Source organism: Panthera onca, chromosome A1 (assembly GCF_046562875.1).
Source record: "Panthera onca isolate mPanOnc1 chromosome A1, mPanOnc1 haplotype 2, whole genome shotgun sequence".
NCBI classification, from domain to species: domain Eukaryota; kingdom Metazoa; phylum Chordata; class Mammalia; order Carnivora; family Felidae; genus Panthera; species Panthera onca.
In genome coordinates, this window is record NC_138339.1 from 40,600,923 (window position 1) to 40,620,758 (window position 19,836).

At 41.7% G+C, this 19,836-nt stretch overlaps 1 protein-coding gene and 1 long non-coding RNA gene across 5 annotated transcripts in view; one reads left to right on the forward strand and one right to left on the reverse strand.

Moving 5' to 3' along the window:
- Nucleotides 1-19,836, reverse strand: part of ARL15 (ARF like GTPase 15) — a 552,301-nt gene that overhangs the window by 402,707 nt on the left and 129,758 nt on the right. The gene's annotated exons all lie outside the window — the stretch shown is intronic.
- LOC132682354 (uncharacterized) lies at nt 47-12,362 on the forward strand. 2 transcript variants are annotated; one of them, XR_009611629.3, is made up of 2 exons: nt 47-7,071; nt 8,674-12,362. It is a non-coding gene; the product is annotated as an uncharacterized LOC132682354 (long non-coding RNA). The 2 variants fall into 2 exon arrangements; XR_009611630.3 differs by having other exon boundaries at nt 47-796.

Consider the following 19,836-nt stretch of genomic DNA (forward strand, 5'->3'; position numbering starts at 1 on the left):
AAGGAGAACGCTCATTGGCTGCGGTGCCTATAAAAAGCGGGCCACTGCGGGTGGCAGGAGAGAAGCGCGGGAGCGGCCAGGGCGCTGGTTCCTGTGAGCTGGGTGGAGGAGGGCGGGGGCTAGGGCTGCGCAGGCGGAAGAGCGAGCCGGGAAGAGCGGAAAATCTGCCGGTGCTGCAACTGCCCGAGTTCTGCGTGCTTCCGTAGCCGCCTATTCGGGGTAGAGCGGAGCCGAACTGCGCTCCAGTGCACAAGAACCGTGGTGTCCCCTCCCACCCCCGGTAGGAAGCCAGTCCTGAATCGGGAGGCGTGGTAGCCACCGACACCTAACGCCACTCTCCGGAGTGATTTCCTGCGGCCTCTGCGGCCTCAAGAGAGCACCGAAGGGGCGCCTAAGGAATGTACTCGGCACAAGCAGGCCTGTCACAGGGGCAGCCCCTCCCGAACTCGGTGACGTGAATCTTGGAAGCGGACAGCTCCAGCCTGAAGTCTCTCAGGGTACACAGCAGCTTAGCGCACACAGCCAGAGGTAACCCAAGAAGCTCCCTTAGAACACCAGGTTGTCCTCAGAATCCACTCTCCACCATGGGAGAAGAACAAAGTTGAGGGTAGTAGACCTCAAACACCAGAAAGAAACGGTAAGGTCTTTGCATGCTCTGAGTCCAGTTACACCGAACACAAATCCATCACCCCTAAAGAAAATGAGCAATCGAACAAGCAGCTCTCTGACAAGACCCATGTAATACGGTATTGCTGCCCTGGGTAAGAAGTAAGAGCATAAGCAGGTGCGTTTCCTGGTAAGTAACTTGGAAATTGGCATTGGAATTTTGCCATTCTGTTAAGGGGGCGGGGGTGCTGTGTCAGTCGAGAAGTTAGAGAAGAACACAAAAACACACGGGGTTTTTTTTTGTTTGTTTTTGTTTTTTGTTTGTTTGTTTTTGTAAGATTTAGCCTAGGAACAACCACACAATGCCAGACACGGCAACTTAGGCTCACATGACCGGTGAAGTACCGCAACAGCCTGCTCCCCACCCCTGCATAGCTTGAGAATGAAGGGCTTGCTCTCACCTATGTTAATAATTAGGGCTTCCATACAATAATGTATAAAATGTCAAACTTCAACTGAAATCTTTCTGAACAGACTGCCTGACTGTATAAATCTATTAGGGGATGAATTTTTATTTTCCCCTCAACTTGGCACCTTCCCTTTTTGCATCTTCAAACATGGATTTCCATACTGGAAGCTTACCTGCACCTGCCAAAACAGTTAATTAGGTAACAATGAAATTCACCCCAAATATGCAAGAAGGGAGTGCAGACCCTCAGAGGGAGCTTCAGGTTAGTAAGCCATGTGATGTGGGGGTATTCGATCTCCCCTCTCTCAACCTGTTTCTTCTACCAAACAATGAGAATTCCTGTGGCCAGAGGATTTTTTGAAGTAACTAAAGGCCAAATATACACTTCGTACAGAGCGTGACTTTGTTGATCCAACTTATACACAAGATGGAGTAAATTGAACTTCTGCAGAAATTTCAGTGACTTTTGCCTATGTAGGAGCTAACTTAACTCAGTTGCCTTAAACCATTAAATCAATTTTGATTGATTTATCATAAGGCCAAGAACATGTGGATTTAGAAGAAACTGTGACCTGGATTCTAAGGTGATGGACTTCCCTAAATGTACAGCACAACTGGTTGAAATTGCAGACGTGGAAGTCCTTTTCAATTTGCTAGCAAAAATAATTCAAACCGATCAGAAACCTTTTGGGTTTGATTTTTCCCTTTCCTTGAGTAAGCATATTGAAAATAAGATAAAGGGCTTGAGTTAGCAAAGAGACACCTTATGGTCCATGGTCTCGGTGATATTTGAGGTCTTGAAGACTGCCAAGTCAGACTCTGAAACAGCCTGTCGGTTTCTATGCAGGGGAAGAGAACCACTCAGGAGCAGCTGCCTTCTGCCTTTCCTTTAAAAGCTAACCTTAGTGGGGCGCCTGCGTGGTTCAGTCGGTTAAGTGTCCAACTCTTGGTTACAGCTCGGGTCGTGAATTCGCGGTTTGTGGGCTCGAGCCCCACATGCGGCTCCGTGCGGACAGTGCGGAACCTGCTTGAGATTCTCTCTCCCTGCCTGCCCCTCCCCGCTCACTCTGTCTCTTAAAATAAACTTGAAATAAAATAAAATAAAACTTAACCTTAAAGAATCCTGAACAGAAGGTTTTTAGGCTAAACATAGTTTAACCTACTTCTCAGAACGAATAAATGGGCTCAAAGCAGGGAGATGAAAGAATTTGTTCCAAGTTCCAAAGGCTGCACCATAGTATTTACCATATTCCATACCATTTGTACATTATGACTCACACCAAGGAAAGCCTTGTGTTTGATGTACTAAAAAATCCTATATTGCCTTTTGGAAAAGCATCTCAACCTAAAGCTTCAGAACTCCATATGGAGCACATTTATCCGATTAGGTGCTACTCTTCTGGGATGTATATAAAACTTTGTGCAGAGGAGAGAGGCTACCTTGATTATTTGGTATGAACGGATCCCACACTTCCCACTATGTGCAGCTGCAGTCTTAGCTGATAGCTGTTGCTATTGCGTAGCCACCCCAATATGTGCTTTAGAAAAGCGTGGAGAGGTTAGAATGTGCTCACCTCACTATGTGCCAATTAACAGGCTGCAGTCTTGAATAAGACGTGGTCCAGTAACATAGCTGCCTTTGCTGTAACAAGAACGACCCTCTTCCAGACACCTAAGAAAACCTATAAACTCATGAGGCAGTTGCATTACCACACAGATTGTGAGGAAAGAGCCGGTCACTGTTGCCTGTTAAAAGCAAGGAGAAATTCTTTTGACAGTCCATAGTCTACAAGTCTATAAAGACTGCTGACTAGCCAGATTTAGAGAAAAGTTTGTTGAAGCGTCGTTTGTAGGAAACAAATGCATGTTTCCAACTTGGTCTCCCAATTTCTACCATCCAGGAAAAAAAAACAATACATCCATGGCAATTTCCATCTACTTTTTTTTGTTGTTCGACGTGATTTATGGAAAAATATAATCTTTGCTAGTTTTGTATCATGCACTCACTTTACATAAACTTCACTATATCCTGGAATTTCATAAATGTTTCGTGGCTATATACAGCTCTATAGAGATGTACTATGATAAATTCCTTATTAGGTACTATTGTTAATATTACAGTGAATGTTTGCTTATAGGATTGTCCACATCTTATAAGAATTATCCTAAGAATATTCTAGAAGTGAGTTATTGGTACAGAGGGTATGAGCACTTTTAATACTTTACTAGCTTATAGCCTTTCTTCCCCTGGCCCCAACTCCAAAGCAGGCAGTGCTTCTCTTGCCTCATTCTTGCTTTGAGTATATCCTTTAATAGCTGAGAGATGGTGTATTTCATTAGAAAGAGACCTTCTTTTTCAGAAGTGGTGGTATCCAGACACTAAATTCTGCAGAGGTCACTGGGCACTTTGCCCATTTACTGCTTCCAATAACTTCTAGGACCTTAATATTTTCTTCTCAGCCCTGCTTTTCTTGTTCTAGGTGGTCAACCATTCACCCACCTCCAGCCACCTCTGATTTACCCCAAACCTCTTCTCTGCTTCCTATACTTGAAAGGAGTACCATTATGTCCTAGAGGATGAACCTCCTATGAAGCTAACAGAACTTGATTCATAAATGGAAGAGGTCAGAAGGAGGTTAGAGGCTTGAATTAAGAGTAGGGTTTTCCAGGGGCACCTGGGTGGCTCAGTCAGTTGAGCGTACAACTTCAGCACAGGAGGGGATCTCACGGTTTGTGAGTTCGAGCCCTGCATCAGGCTCACTGCTGATGGAGCCTACTTTGGATCCCCTGTCCCCCTCACTCTCTGCCCCTCCCCCACACGTGCTCAAAAATAAACAAACCAAAAAAAGGATTTTCTGCTCCTGGCATGGTCATGGTGGCCTACAAAGTACAGGGAACCCTACTTGTAATGGATTCTTGCAGCTAGGAAGTTTTAAGTCTAAAACATCTCCATGTCAGCTTAAACTAGTTTTGTCTCCAGCAAGTTGATGTTCAAGTCTCACATGTCTAGTTTTTAAAGATTAGTGGCCTGGCAATCATGAACATTTGCTACTTCTTAACTAAAGGAGCTTGGGTAGGTCACTCGTTCCTTCCAGGTTTCTGTTTACTCAAATATAGAGTTGGACTAATCACGGATGATTAAGGACCCTTTGGGATCTAGAAGTCTATACTCCTGGTTGGGGGGCAAGGATTTGTTCTAAACAGATAACTTCCCTCTTCCAAAAAGAATTTGCTGTGTCTTGGAGTATGAAACCAAGACAAGCCATTTAAAATGAAGAGTCACCACCTAAAATGGTAAATAATTATATGAGAAAAAAAAAAAAACTAGATCACACAAGCAAACACTACCTAAGCACTAAATATCAAGCTATGGCAATCCTTCAATACCTCCCCAGGATCATTTAAAATTAGTACTGCATTGTTGAAGTTTCCTATTGGCACTGTGACAAATTACCACGTACTTAATGACATAAGACGCAAATTTATTCTCTCATCGTTCTGTACACTAGAAGTCCTGGTCTTATGGGGCTAAAAATCAAGGTGCTGGCAGGGTTGGCTCCTTCTAGAGATCTCAGGGGAGGATTCCTGATCTCTTCCAGCTTCTGGCTGTTTACATTGCTTGGCTTTCAACCATATCACTCCAGTCTCTGCATCTGTGGTCACACCGCCTTCTCTGTAGTCTAACCTCTTGTGCCTCCCTCTTATAAGGGCGATTGCATGTAGGGCCTACCCAGATAATCCAGGACAACCCCTAGTCTCAAAATCCTTAATTTATCACATCTACGAAGTTATTTTTGCCACATAAGGTAACATTCACGGGTAACTTTGGAGCCATATCTAACCTAACACCCTGATCTTAAGATATACAGGAAAAGCAAATACTCCCATGGAAATCCAAAGTGACGAGCACAATTTACTAATGCCTACGGAATGAGGTAAACTCTCAATTTCAGAAAGAGTTTAATTAAAACTTGGTGGTGCGGCCCCAGGATACTCTAATTCTGTTTAGACAGTTTGTAATTCTATTTACTTGTCCTCTGGCATTTGAGTTTTTCTTCCATTTTTTTTTTTTTTTTTTAATAATCTTGAGAATTCACCTACCATACAATTCACCCATTTAAAGTATATAGTTAAGTGGCTTTTTGTGTATTTACAGATTTGTGCAACTATCACCACTTTTAGGACATTTTTAATCACCCCTAAAAAATACCCTGAACCTTGGAGCTATCACCCTTCACCCCCTACCTTCACTCCCCAGCCCTAGGAAATCACTAGTCCACTTTCTGTCTCTACAGACTTCTGTTCTGGACTTTCATATGAATGGAATCCTATAGTATGTGGTCTTTTGGGATTGGCCTCTTCCACTTTGCATAATATTGAAGTTTCCTCCATGTTGTGGCACGTACATTCTCTCCTATGGCCAGATAATATTCCCTTGTATGGCTGTGTGGAGTTTTCCGCATTCATTCATCCATTGATAGACATTTGGATGGTTTCTACCTGTAAGCAATTTTGAATAATGTTATCCCTCTACTTTTGCTCAAGACAATATTAACTTTTTCTTCAAAATCTCTTCTCCTTTCCCTTCTTTATTGACCATGCCTAAAAACTTTCTTCATGGTAATATTGTTCTAGAGCAGTGGGTCCAAATATGAATGGTATATCTTCCAACATTTAACGAGTTAAAATTTTGTTTCTCATAGTCTGATTTGTTTCTCACAGTCCATAAATTCTTGAACATTAGCTTCTTCCTATTATATTCTTTTTTCTATTATAGGATATAGAAGGATAAATCTTTGAACATACTTTAACTCTACAATGTTCATCGTGGTTTTGAACTTTCCGTGGGATGAAACATCTGAATTTCTTTATCCTGTACGACAGGAAATAGTGCATTAAGTTCCTTGCAAGTCTTTGAATAACCAAGAGTCTAAGCCCTACTTGATAACCATATTATAAAAAAGACCAGTATGGTAAACCAGAAGAATCTGCTACCTACCTTTAATTGTGAAGTACTTACTGTTTCTCAATGGAGATTTCAAGAAATGAAAAAAAAAAAAAAAAAAAATTTGGAAAATAAAGGTGCTTTGGAGACTGAGAGGAACTATATAGGGTCATTTGCTTATTCATATTGGAAGATCAGTTTTGAATTTAATAACCAAACCTTAAAAACCAATTCACATTTATTAGAAATCTGTTTTAACAAAAACAGTTTACGACATGTCCTTAGTGCACCCAAATCAACAAAACACCCATTAGAAGCTAAGAGCCCTAGGCAATGAAAGGTAATGTATTAATTTCCCAGGACTCTAATTTACAGATATCTAGCCATTTCTTTTAAAAGCTAGAACTTATTTTAGCAATTCTCTGCAAACAAAACTGACACGATTTCCCTAATACCTGTGGCTTTAAGCGCTCAGTGACAGCTTTCACAGGTTCACAATTGAGAACCCACATCACTCTTTGTATAGGATATACACCGTTTTCATGGCTTCATTTTTTTTCTGAATCCTTTTCTCAGCTGTAGAAACTACATACTTTATGTTGTTTTAGGTTGGGTTCTCCACGAGACAAATGCACAGATGGCGTTAGGAGAAAAGGTTGATTAAGAATTAGCACCTGTGGAAGGAGAGCTGCAGGACTTGAAAGGGGCAGGGGAGGGCACAGAACATTATGCACACCTGACAAAGCCCCTACCAGTTTTAGGGTAAACTCCAGAGCAAAAGGTGCCCATTAGGGAGTCCATGCTGGGGAGAAAGGACTAGGCCCTTGTATGGCCACCTCTCTCAGTCACTGTCTGGGAACAGCCCCAAGAAGAGCCCAGGACAAGCATGACCTGGGTTTGAAGGCTCAAGTAGAGCCTGAAGAAGCTGGAGACCGTCCGCTAATCATATTGCAAGTGAGTGGAGTCGCCTCCAATGCTGCATCTCCATGCCAGTCACGTGTGTCAGCACATCAACAGCCTGTCTCACCTACAGCCCTTGCACCAAAGACAGGTTGGTTATTAACTGTATATAGACTTCACTATTAACTACAACCAACCCTGTTGTGTCAACGTGCTACTGCCTGAACATACCTGCGATTTCCTTCTGATGTGGTCAGCTATGAATGTGGGGAAAATAATTCAATCCCCCAGGCTCGTTGATCAATATGCTGAAATCTCACAGCAAAAAATCACAAGTGAAATAAGTTTCCAATACTATGTATTAGGTAGTTGAGGTGAGGCCTTTCCTTCTCTAATTCCAGCTGATCTATTTTCCCCTTGTATTGCTGTACAACAAGATCCCAGAATCTATGGAGACAGATGAAAAAGCAGGCCTCAAGCCTGCCGTAGAGGAATTTCCGATTAATAGAGAAACAGGATGAAGAGTTGCTTCAGTGTCTAAGTGATGGGAACTCAGTGAGGTCTTGTCAGACTTCTTGGAGTTTTGAGGAGAACTCTCAAAGAAAGGAGAGCTAGGTCTTGGAGGTTTTGTGAGGGGAGGTGTCCAAGTGGGAAAACAGCATGTGAAGGATGGATGGGTAGAAGTAGAAGAGATTCTCTAGCTGAAAGGAAAGGAGAGTTTGGGCCCAAAGTATAGGATGTGAACAAGATAGCTAAATGTGTGGCAAGGACAATTTGAGAGTTAAGATTTGCCCAGGATCTTCTCTGCAGATTACTGCCTCTTAACTCACCACATGGTGTTAGTGACAAGTCGACTTTCAGGTCCATTCTGTGTATCTGCCCAATTGTTCTGGTACTCAAGACTAACATAACTAAGGCAGCTGCACAGGTGAGCAAGTCTCAAGAAGTGGACACTTGCTTTCCTGGATGGTTTCTAGGCGATCACCACTCACTGGAATGTTTCCAAGTTGCTTTCTTGTAAGTATTTCAATACCTACTTTGAATGCTTCCAATTTACGACTTGGTCTCTTTGAAGACTTACATGTAAATGTCTTAATTCAAAATTAGCGCTGGACTCAAAACAGCTTGCAAAGAGTTGAGAAACAATACAAAACTACAGCACAAAGCCAGTGAAAAGTATGGCAGTTGTGCCATCTAGAATGATCATATCCCAACGTGAGATTCTGAGTCTATATAGTTTAAACTAAGTAAGACAAGCATGTAAGCACTCTGGGCAAATTAACGGGGGTTCATTCATTCTGACAAACATAAGTAGCACCTGCTGTATGTTAGGAATGATAGGAAAATAAGGTCTCTGCTCACAAGGAGCTTAATCTCTAGTGGATGGAGACGAGTATCAACTAGGGATAAGTGCTATACAGAGTTAAAGGGGTGTACTAGCAAGTAACTGAAACAATGCTATAGACTATGGATGGCATCTCTGTGGATTTTGTTTAGCACTCCTGTCCGATAAAACTTTCTGTAATGATGAAAGTGTTCTATATCTACATTGCCCTATACCATAGTGTCAGCTACATATGGCTACTGAGCACTTGAAATGTGGCTGAGGCACTGAATTTTTATTTTAGTGTAAATCTAAATAGCCACATGTGGGTAGTGGCTATCATTAGACGATGGAGGCACGAAGTCACAATATGGAGGTCTTCCATTTAACCATGACATTAACTATACTTAATTTCACCTCCCCCACTAGCCAATAAAGGAATGAAAATACCCACAAAGAAAACTGAAGACACCTGTATAGAAGAGATCAACCATCTCAGAAAGCAAAATGAGTAAAGAATTGGGAATCAATACAGCAGAACAAAGCTGAAGCCTAAGTCCTGGAATCAGGAAAGCCAGCAAGAAGCAAGCCGATTCCTGCCACAGAACTCCCATCAGCTCAGGAATAAGAGGCACCTGGTCCTCAGAGCCGGGAGAGACTGAAAACATAAAATAGCTGTGAATCTTTAAAATGCACATCTGAGCACCCTTATATGCCTCACTAAACGAGGCCTGGTGACTACCCCGCTGGCAGCCTGAAAGAAAACCAGAGTGAAAATTTACCCCCAAGATAAAACTGAAGAGGGCTTGACCTCAGGGACACCAGATAAGACATAAATGCCAAGAGTAAATTCAGTAGAGATGGAATAAAGCTGAGGAAACCACCCAAAAATGATAAAGAAGCAGTTTGAGCAAAGACCATTAGAAGATCAGCCTGGACGATCAAAAGGAATGAAATCTTGCCATTTGCAACAATGTGGATGGAACTAGAGTATATTATGCTAAGCAAAATAAGTCACGCAGAGAAAGACAAACACCATATGATTTCACTCACATGTGTAATTTAAGAAACAACAGATGAACATAGGGTAAGGAAAGGAAAAGTGAGATTAAAACAGAGGGAGGCAAACCATAAAAGACTCTAAAATACAGAGAATAGAGGGTTGTTGGAGGGGTGGGGGATGGGCTAAATGGGTGATGGGCATTGAGGAGGGCACTTGTTTGGATGAGCACTGGGTGTTATATATAAGTGATGAATCACTAAATTCTACTCCTGAAACCAATACTACACCGTATGTTAACTTGAATTAAAAAAAAAAAAAAAAAAGAACATTAGCCTGGAAGTCTAATATCCAATTACATGTTTTAAGACAAAGAGAAACAACAGCAATAGTGAAAAGAAGTCACCAGATAATTTTAGCAAACATTCCACAACCCAAAACTATGTGTTTCCAGACCAAAAAAACCACAGAGGTCCAGAACAATAACACATCACCATCAAAGAGGTAATCATTTAAAAACCTTCCTACAGAAGCACCACTCCAGACAGATTTGCTATCAGATTTCATCAAACACCTCAGGAACAAAAAAACTCCAACCTTAAGACCATTCCAGAGTTGGTTTCTTTTCTCCTTAGCTTGCAGATGGCTACCTCTCGCTGCAGTCCTCAGGTAGTCTCCATGCACACCCCTGCTGTCTTTCTAGCCTTGTTGCCTCTCCTTATAAAGGCTCTAGTCAGCTGGGTTTAAGGCCCATCCCACCAGCCTCATTGTAATTTAATTACCTCTTTAAAGGCCCAGTCTCCATAGAAGCTTTCAGAGGTACTGGGAGTTAGTGCTTGAACACATAACCTTGGGGATGGGAAGACAAAGCCACCCCATAACAACATTCGTGGGGTACAACCTAAGAACAAAAAGAAATTTATTCAGATTGATGAAAATGTACAGCGAACATATTCAGTGTTGAAACATGAAAAAACCTTTGGTCAAGAGAATAAACTGGTGGTTGACAGAGGGAAGGGAGGTGGAGGGATCGGACAAATAGGAGGAGATTAAATGATACACACTTCAGTTATAAAATAAATAAGTCACAAGGATGTAAAGTATAACAGGGAATACAGTCAATAATATTGTAATAATTTTGTATGGTGATAGAGGGTAACTAGACCTATCATAGTATCATTTCGTGATATATAAAAAATTTGAGTCACCATCTTGTACACCTGAAACTAATATAATACTGTATGTCAACTAGAGACACCTGGGTGGCTCAGTCAGTTAAGCGTCTGACTTCAGCTCAGGTCATGATGTCAGAGTTCGTGGGTTTGAGCCCCCCCATTGAGCTCTGCGGTAACAGTGTGGAGCCTGCTTTGGATCCTCTGACTCCTTCTCTCTCTGCCCCTCCCCCACTCTCTCACTCAATACTGAATAAACATTAAACAAATTTAAAAAAATATTGTATGTCAATTAAAGTTCAATATTTTTAAAGCCTTTGCTTTAAAGTCAAGGGGTCCAAAGAGCAATGGCTAACTTACAACACCATAATCACATGCTGTGGGATAGCTTTTTTATAGAATTCTGATCCAGTGGGCTAAACGCGTAAAATAAAGCTTTGGCAACAGACCTAAGTTTCAATCCCGGGCACTTTATGACCTACGTGACCTTGAGAAAGATACTTAACCTCGGAGACTCAATTTCTCCACTCTTAAAATGGAGATAAAATATAGATAACTGCCTAAAAGTTGTGAGGATTTAATGACAATGCAGGGAACTCTCAGGTACTGGCTGTTCTTCATCTCTGTGCTGAAAGCTTCGTCAGGGACTTTGAGTATTTCAAAGACCATGCCTTTGACTTAGTCTGGAAAAGTGGAAGAATTCTTCTTCCACCACCAACACTACCTAGGATCTCAGAAAAATACTCAACTTTGTAATGACAACAATGCCCTTTTAAAAATGTTGGCGAAATGAAATAAACTAAGCAAAAGGGTAAACTGAAGAGAGTGAGAAGACGAAATGGCTTTTGTCGATTGTTCTGTGGCTTTCACGTGTGACCCAAAATAGAATCAAAAGAATGTGTGGGCAGTCCAGTGAAAGCAGCCTGGCTTTGTGTGCCACTAAGCTCTATATTTTGTGCCATCTATGTGAAAGCAGGCGAGGGTATCAGGAAACAGCTAAAGTGAGTGATTCACTATTACATTTCCCGGACACGTTTCATTTGGCTGTGTGACTCCGGCGCCCGCTTGCATTGGTGAAAACCACCCCCGCACCCCGTCAGGTGAACAAAAGCTCATGTGTTACATAGTGGACACAAGACCACGTCTCCGTGTGACAGAGGCCCAGGCAACAGAAGCATAGGGTCACGTCACTTTGTAGCAGAAATAGCCACCCTGAGCACACGGCTGTTGAGAGGTAGAGTTCTCATTGTGTCAAAGTGGAATGACTGATAAGTTCTCATAGGAAAAGGCTGTGCTGGAAGAACTGCTTTTAATTTCAAACTCTTAGCCACTTGTTTTTATAAATGTTCTCCATGTAGTAGAATATGACTTTGATAATGTCTAGACCTCTAGACAAAATGTTCCAGGACACATACAAACCATCAAGATGATTGACCCCTCTTATCAAGGAAAAATAGCTATTTTGTCTCATATTTTCCGGACAAATTTAGAAAGGAAGAAAAGTAGCAAATGTTGCCTGTTCCATAACAGTACAGACTCTTGCTAATATTAAGTGAAAACTCAGTTTATACCCTTTTAAGAAGTATTAGATCCCTCATGTGATAACTCTTGGACAAGAAGGCTGGAGGCTCAGATTACTCAGTCATGTCATAGCATGATTAACAATTTTATTTTTCTACAAGCATATACTTCAATAAGTCAACCATTTATTTATGATAAAAAAGTAAATTATAATAATACTGAAGCCATATGCAACTCTTATTCAAAATTAAGAAACTGAGGGGTGCCTGGGTAGCTCAATCAGTCAAGCCTCTGACTTCGGCTCAGGTCATGATCTCATGGTTTGTGAGTTCGAACCCCACACTGGGCTGTCTGCTGTCAGCATGGAGCCTGCTTTGGACCCTCTGTCCCCTCTCTCTCTGCCCCTCACCCACTTGGACTCTCTCTCTCAAAAATAAATAAAAACCTTAAAAAAATTAAGAAATTGAATATTGCATTGTTTCTGTCAGCCCTAACATTCTTTTTTGAGAAGTAATTAACACTTATTAAATGTTTGGTTATTATGACTGGTGGGAGAAAAAGTGGGCCTTTGTTTCTTTCCTGAAATCTCTCAAGAAAAGGCTGCAATCACTGAGTGTATAGAGGAATATCATTCACAGGTATGAGTGATAATGTTCACAGGGTATTTTATGGTACAAAGCAATAACAAAGTATTCCATTCTCAGGATATCAATGGTAATTTTATTTTCTTATTTACTTATTTTTATAGTTTTTTTTTTTTAATATAATTTTCTGTCAAGTTACCTAACATAGAGTGTGCTCTTGGCTTCGGGAGTAGATTCCCACGATTCATCGCTTAAATACAACACCCAGTACACATCCCAACAAGCGCCCTCCCCAGTGCCCATTACCCATTTTCCCCCTCTCCCCTCCACCCCCATGGGCCCTCAGTTTATTCTCTGTATTTAAGGGTCTCCTTTGGTTTGCCTCCCTCTCTGAAACCAGTTTTTCCCCTTCCCTTCCCCCATGGTCTTCTGTTAAGTTTCTCAAATTTCAAAGGTAATTTTATGAAAAAGATTTGACATACCAGAATCCTAAACTTGATATGTTACTCTCAAGATGTTTAAGAATTATATGAACCAATGAAACACATGTGACAACACAAGCCTGTTTTTACACAGGAAAGCCTCTGTTGAGGATTATTCTTATTACAGACAAAGGCCTTTGTCTTGAGTCTGGGATGAGATAGTTGGTCACTTTAAGGTGTGTTTATTTCTATTTTACAGGGATAGGAGAGTGGTAGTAATCTCCTCAAGTCTTACTTTTCCTTTGGTAGTTCTATTTGAGTTACTAAAATTTCCTGTTATTTTTGTGTAGAATGCACCATAGGCTGCCGGTAAACAAAACTTTGTCTGAAATTCTAAAACAGAAATGGACACTGCTGGGTCAGGGGACCCCGAGGGAGGAAATGCTGTTTTGTATCACATCAAAAGCGATACGCTAAATTTTACAAAAGACTAAAACATCCCTTGCATTGAAAAAACAAAGAAGGGTAAGAATGACTTGTTTAAACGCGCAAGTTGATACTAAGTGATGTCCCAACCTTCACAAATCACAGATGTAACGCTTGAGAAAGAAACAGAAATCTGTTCACAGATGAACAAGATCCTGCTTTTGTAAGGGACAATCCAGGCCATGGTGCATTTTTAGTAAATTAACAGATGTTTTTGATAAATCTGTAACTCAGAAGGATTCATCATGCTCATTGTGTTTGACAAGCACGAAATTAAGCAAGTTAAATCAGTCCCAAGGAAAGAAAAATGCTGTGCGGGCAATCCATCAAATGATCAAAACCTAGAGTAGTCTCTTCAGGGGGCAAATGCTTATACTACTTGAATATGCTTTTGCTCAGAAAAGATTTCAATCGGAAGAACCTCAGGTATAAGATTGTACATGCAATTGTGACAGCATCAATCCCATACCTCATAAAATAGGGTAGCTTAATACTTGATGCATAAATTTGCATCCGATTCCTAGGGGAAAACAATTCAATATTAAGATGTGCTGTGTGATGGGTGCTCTGGCTTGCTGTGGTCTCACAAAAAGTCCTCTGCTCCTAAGGGGATGCGGAATGTCTTGGATTCTGGAGATGAATTTCATGTAAGTTCAAACTCACAGTCCACCTTTAATTGGCTGAATGATTTTGGACAAGTGATTTAACTTCTCCGTAGTAATCTCCTTAATCTCCTCATCTGTAAACTGCTGATAATAGAACCTACCTCCTTAGAATTACTTGGATTAAATTAGCTAATACATGTAAAGCCATACAGTACTGAGAATGGCATCTGGCACAGAGCAATCTGGCTCCAAGCAATTTTTGCATCTATAACAGTCAAGGATTACTTGGGTCCCAGCAGAAGGACAATTAAGGTCTAGACTGTACAAAAAAAAATGAAATACTATTGAGTCCTAAAATTCAAATGCTGCAAAAGAGTGGGGGGACATAGAAAGAAGGCCTTGAGATAGAGGACTTGGTTTAAAGGAGGGGATGAGACATTCTAAGTGACTGGAAAAGGCAGGACTGAGCATGGCCTTTAAGGAAGAACCAGCCTGACTGGAGTGGCAAAATAAGGTTGTGAGAGCACCCTGACCAGATAAGATGTGGCAGGTTGATAGAAGGTTTAAATTCCATTGCTGAGGAGATCAAGCTCTGAGAGGAACCTATTATAGTTTCCTCAGGGAATGTTGTAGAAATAGTATTTGTTTCTAGAAAACAGGACAGAATGTAGGGGAAGAGTCTAGAATCAGAGAGCTCAGTGTAAAGGTATTGAGACCCACCTAGGAGTAAGTAGGTGAGGTTGGGGACCAGGGTAATAGGCATGAGTAGAGGAGGAAGGTAACACTAAGGCAAAACCAAGAGGTGGTTAAGCGATTAGATGTGGGGACAATGGACAGGGGAGACAAAGATGGCTCCAGAACTTTGGGGATGCCTCCATGGTCTAATATTGTATCTAGGTGAGATATGGCAATATCAGGTAGGTGTTAGAACATACACTTATAACATACAAGGGGAGTTTAGGAGCAGGCCTTTCCCTACGTATCTGAAATTTTCTAACTGCTACTGAGAGTGAGAAAAGAGGGTCAAGACTTCTGAGTATTGTAAGAGGATGTCTTGGGCATTGGAGCACTACTCAATATAGTTGTTTGTCCTGAAGGACACACAACTCCTGAGTGCTGACACAAGGCGAGATGAGAGTTACAAATGGTGAACACTTTGAAGCTCTACTCCCACAACAGCTTTCAAGTACACAAGGCAGTATTGTTAACTACCAGTAGTGTCTTAAAAGCTCACATTGAGTTTGGTAGGATCGATGAGTCCGGGGCAGATGAAGACAAGGGACGGCTGGGATTTCTAAGAGCTCCCTAACTGAATCATCCGTCTGCCTTAGGGTGCCAAAATGCAGCGTCCTGGGTTTTCAAGGTGTGGGACTGGAGTGTGAGGCGAGGCAGGTCCACACTGGAATGGCCTTGCTGTTAGGTCACCATCGGGGCCTGCCCCAAAGAGTCCGTGGACCGAGGGAGAGCCACTCTACACATTTCTTGGACCCAGGGTCTTCCCATCCAATCTCCATTCTCCTTGGACCTGCTAAGTTAGTCTCCATTCTACACTACACAATTATCTGGGGGGAAAAAAAATCTTTAAAATGGACTAGTAGCGTGAACAGAGGGCATAGGCATGATGGCTGTCTCTGGGAGTGATTTCTCATTAAAGTAAATTTTAAAAATACCTTTCTGGTATCTTCTAAATGGTCTGCAGTTACTTTTATAACTTCTCCAGGAAGATATTATTTCAGCCAGGGCTATAGTTTAGGCCACGATCAGATGCTTGGCACCAAAGTGGTGGCTTATTCACATTAAAAAAAAAAAAAAAAAGTGCTCCATAATCATTACACCTACACCCTCTAAGTTCTGATTTCTCCCCAGGACTCTTGGTTGCTATATTATTTTTAGTGTGTTCTGCCATTGAACAGATGTTTCCATATTAAGTCCTTGTCCCTGTCATCCTGTATGTTTTAGCACCAAAGGCGAGTTTAAAAGCAAACCAAACTAAGCCTAAATAATACAACACAGGAAACACAGGGATGGTTGACTCCTTCATTCCACTCGCTCTGATTAAATATCTTGACCACAATCTCTCTCCAGCATCTTTAGCACAAAGAATGAAAATCCTTGAGATGTAATAAAGGGGCTAGACGAAACTCCCATACACTGAAGTTATCACAACAATTTTACAGAAGAGGCTGCCCTAAGGGTCTATTACATCCGTCTTTTAAAGTTGATGGAAAATTCTCACTGCCTATGTGTTATGGTAAAACAAAACGCAGGCCTGGAAAATGACTGACTTTAAAAATAACAACATACTTAAGAGTCCAGCTTGCAATCGTTAGAGGTAGTACAGCTGGGGTCAGTTTATAGACTTCTGTTTTTAATTTGCATAAATAGTCTAGTGCTTGGCCAGAGCAGGCACGCAGCTGCCTCACCAGGCTGACTGACTTTTCAGTCACCCCACAGACACCCAGAGGTGCTGAGATATGGGTCATAGCAGGTCTAAGAGTCATGATGAGGCTGAAAAGTGAGTCCTTCTACACTTCCACAAGGAAAACCCAGAACTTCTGACGATGTTTTCTCCACTTGGAGCTGACATTCTTTTGAGTTCTGCTAATGAAGAAGAAACTCCAAGTCCCACCTCAAGAACATTGTGTCATGATACTTACACTGCCCAGACTGACAGAAAGGTCTATGCTGCCTAGTTCCAAGGTGGAAAAACCAAAGCAGGTTCTTACCGTAAATCATACTGAGTGGTGGCAGTGCATGCTAAAGATTGAATGTTTGTGTTCTTCCCAAATATATATGTTGAAATTCTAAGGCCAATGTGATGGTGTTAGGAGGTGAGGCCTTTGAGAGGTGATTAGGTCCTGAGGGTGGAATCCTCATGAATGGGATTAGTGCCCTTATAAAAGAGGTCCCTTGCCCTTCTGCCATATGAAGACACAGCCTCCAGAATGTGGGAAATAAAATGTTTGTTGTTTAAGCCCCTCCCCAGTCTTATGGTACTTTGTTATAGCAGCCCAAAAGGATTAAGCCAGTGCTCGATACCCTTCTAGGTGAAGGGGTCATGTTTCTATGGCACAGGGCCAACCATTTATTCAATAAACATAGGACATTACTGAAGTCTAGGTTCTGGTATTGTTGCAAAGAGGGTGCAGGCTTCCCAGAGAATTTGTTGTCTTGCTTTTTAGAAATGAGATTATGCATTTAACAGTTTAACTTCAGGGGCACCTGGGTGGCTCAGTTGGTTGAGCATTTGACTCTTGATTTCAGTGCAGGTTGTGGGATCCAGCCTCGCGTTGGGCTCTGCACTGAATATGGAGCCTGCTTAAGATTCTCTCTCTCTCCCTCTGCCTCCCCTCCTGCTTGTACACCCTCTCTCTAAAATTAAAAAAAAAAAATTAAATAAATTTAACTTCATAGAATGAAAAATTAAGAGGAAGCCTACGATTGGAAGTCAAGTGACTGATAGAGAATTTCAGAAAAAAATAGAACAGATCAGAGTAGTTGGGGGTAGCATCACAGAAGTGGGACTTAATCCATCAAACACTCATTTAACAGATTCCATGAATTATACTTTCCAAGGACTCAGAGGTATAAAGAACTTATATCAGGGCCTGATTCTGATATCTTGATGCTTAGTTTTATCCGGTGAATAGTTGAACACAGCAGGAATGTACAGACTGAGGAGTGTCATATAACAGATACAATAAATGAGACCCTTTCAGTCACAGAACTTTAGATCTGGAAGAATCCTCAGAAATATCCTAACCCAACCTCCTCCTTTTATAGATAAGAAAACTGAGTTTGTCACCTGTCCAACTTATGCTGTTAAGTTTGAGACTAAGCTGGGATTGGGACCCTGTTATAGACCCTGAAGGATAGGCAAATGCCAGTAGAGGGAACAGTAAGGGCCCAGGGAGGGTTGATGTGCAGTTAGTAGAGACTAGCCCATTATAATAGCACCTTGCCTTCCCCTAGTGTCTGTTCTGATTGATGGGTGCCCCTGCTGACTCATTAACTATTCTGAATGTCACCCCTGGGCAAAGGCACATCTCATTTCCTGCTCAGCTATATCAATGTAACAGAAGAAGTAGAGAGAGTTTTTAATAATGAAATACTAGGAAGCAATTAATCTCTTAGCACTGCAATAACGCGTGACATAGCTCAGTTTTCTCTAAAGGTATCACAAATAGAGAATGAATGTACAAAAGAGATCCATATATTAAAAGGGTAAAGGACATGGCTAAAGAACAAGCTACATCCAACACCACGATTCCATTTGTAAAGTTCAAGAACGATGTTAGGTGAAGTATACACAGCTGGTGAAATTAATAAGGACAAAGCAGGTTTGGTTTGGGTTTGGGTTTTTTTGTTTGTTTGTTTGTTTTTGGCTTTTATGGTACTAAGTCTTTACTCAGGAAGAGGGGAGGAGGTTGGAAAAGTGTAGAGACTCACAGGGGGTTTCTAGGACACGCCAGTTTTCTATTTCTTTAATACTGGTAACTCCGCGAGCGTTCATTTAATAACTAGTCACTAGAGTACACATCTGGTGTATGCACTTTTCCATATGCTATATTTGGCACACACAAAAAAACAAAAAACAAAAAACAAAAAACGAAAGCTAAAGCAGACCGAAGTTTGGTTTCTTTTTTGAAGGCTGGGAAAGTAACGTGGGCAGATCATCAGGTTCAATGAGCAGCTGCTTGAAGATGGAACAAAGGAGCTTGGGAACAAAGATGCTCAAATGGCGTCACAATTAAAATGTGGAGATTAGCTATCAGCACCCCTGTGTGGAGAATAGCCCTTGGCAGCCTCTCACTCCCACACAGAGTGGTGGCTGTCGCAGCATTCTTCCTTAACAGCCCTACATTTCTAACACTCCCTGGAGATATGGCCCACGGAACTTCTAGGAAAAACACACAATAAGGATTTTGATAATAAATGGGCTGAGAAAGTTAAAAAAAAAAAAAAAAGAATGAATCATTGATTTTTGAATCGATTTCTTTTTCCATTGTCTCATTTTCAAGTGTACTATTCAGTGGCATTAAGTACATTCATAATGTTGTGCAACGATCACCACTATCCATTTGCAGAGGACGCATCGATTTTTGAACAGCAAAATGTGGGCACAGGATCTCAAATCTGCTATCCTTTTTGGACAAAGAACCTGGGAAGTTTTAGTGGTCTGTGTGCATCGGGAGGGAGACAGCACTGCGGCGGCGGGTCCTAAGAGGACAGCCACAGCAAGCGTCCCTGGCTGCATGCTGGTGTGCACCTCGAATAGCCAGGCAAGGACACCACGCGATCACCTCGCGCAGTCTTTCCGCAGCGCTGCTGGTGCGCGCAGGGCCACTGGACTTGACGCACTGGTCCTAAAGAAAGGCTGCCCGCAGCGGGACCGTGTGAAGGAACTGCTTGCTGTGCCTGGTGGTGGTTTGAGCCTTCCCAGACCTCCAACTCTTTGGGTTTGTGTTTCATTCCACAAAACTACTCTCTTGCTACATGATCTGCAAAGTTGGCATAATTTTGGAGCTGGAAGGAGCCTTAGAGATGACCTATTCAAACCCTCTCACTGTCGAGTTGCAAGAATCAAGAAGCCCGTGAGAGATGGCGCCGTGGAGGGAGCTCAGTGCTGCAAAATCCCGCAGCCGCTGCACTCATTTTAAAATTAAAGTGACTAAGTTCTTAAAACATTTTTCCTGTGCTTTATTTTGAGTAGCCAGAACCTCCCAGGAGTAATAAAAGCACAGTTACAAATCTCTAATCTGGCGGGGTGTTTTTTTTCCCCTTTAATTTTACCACATGTGG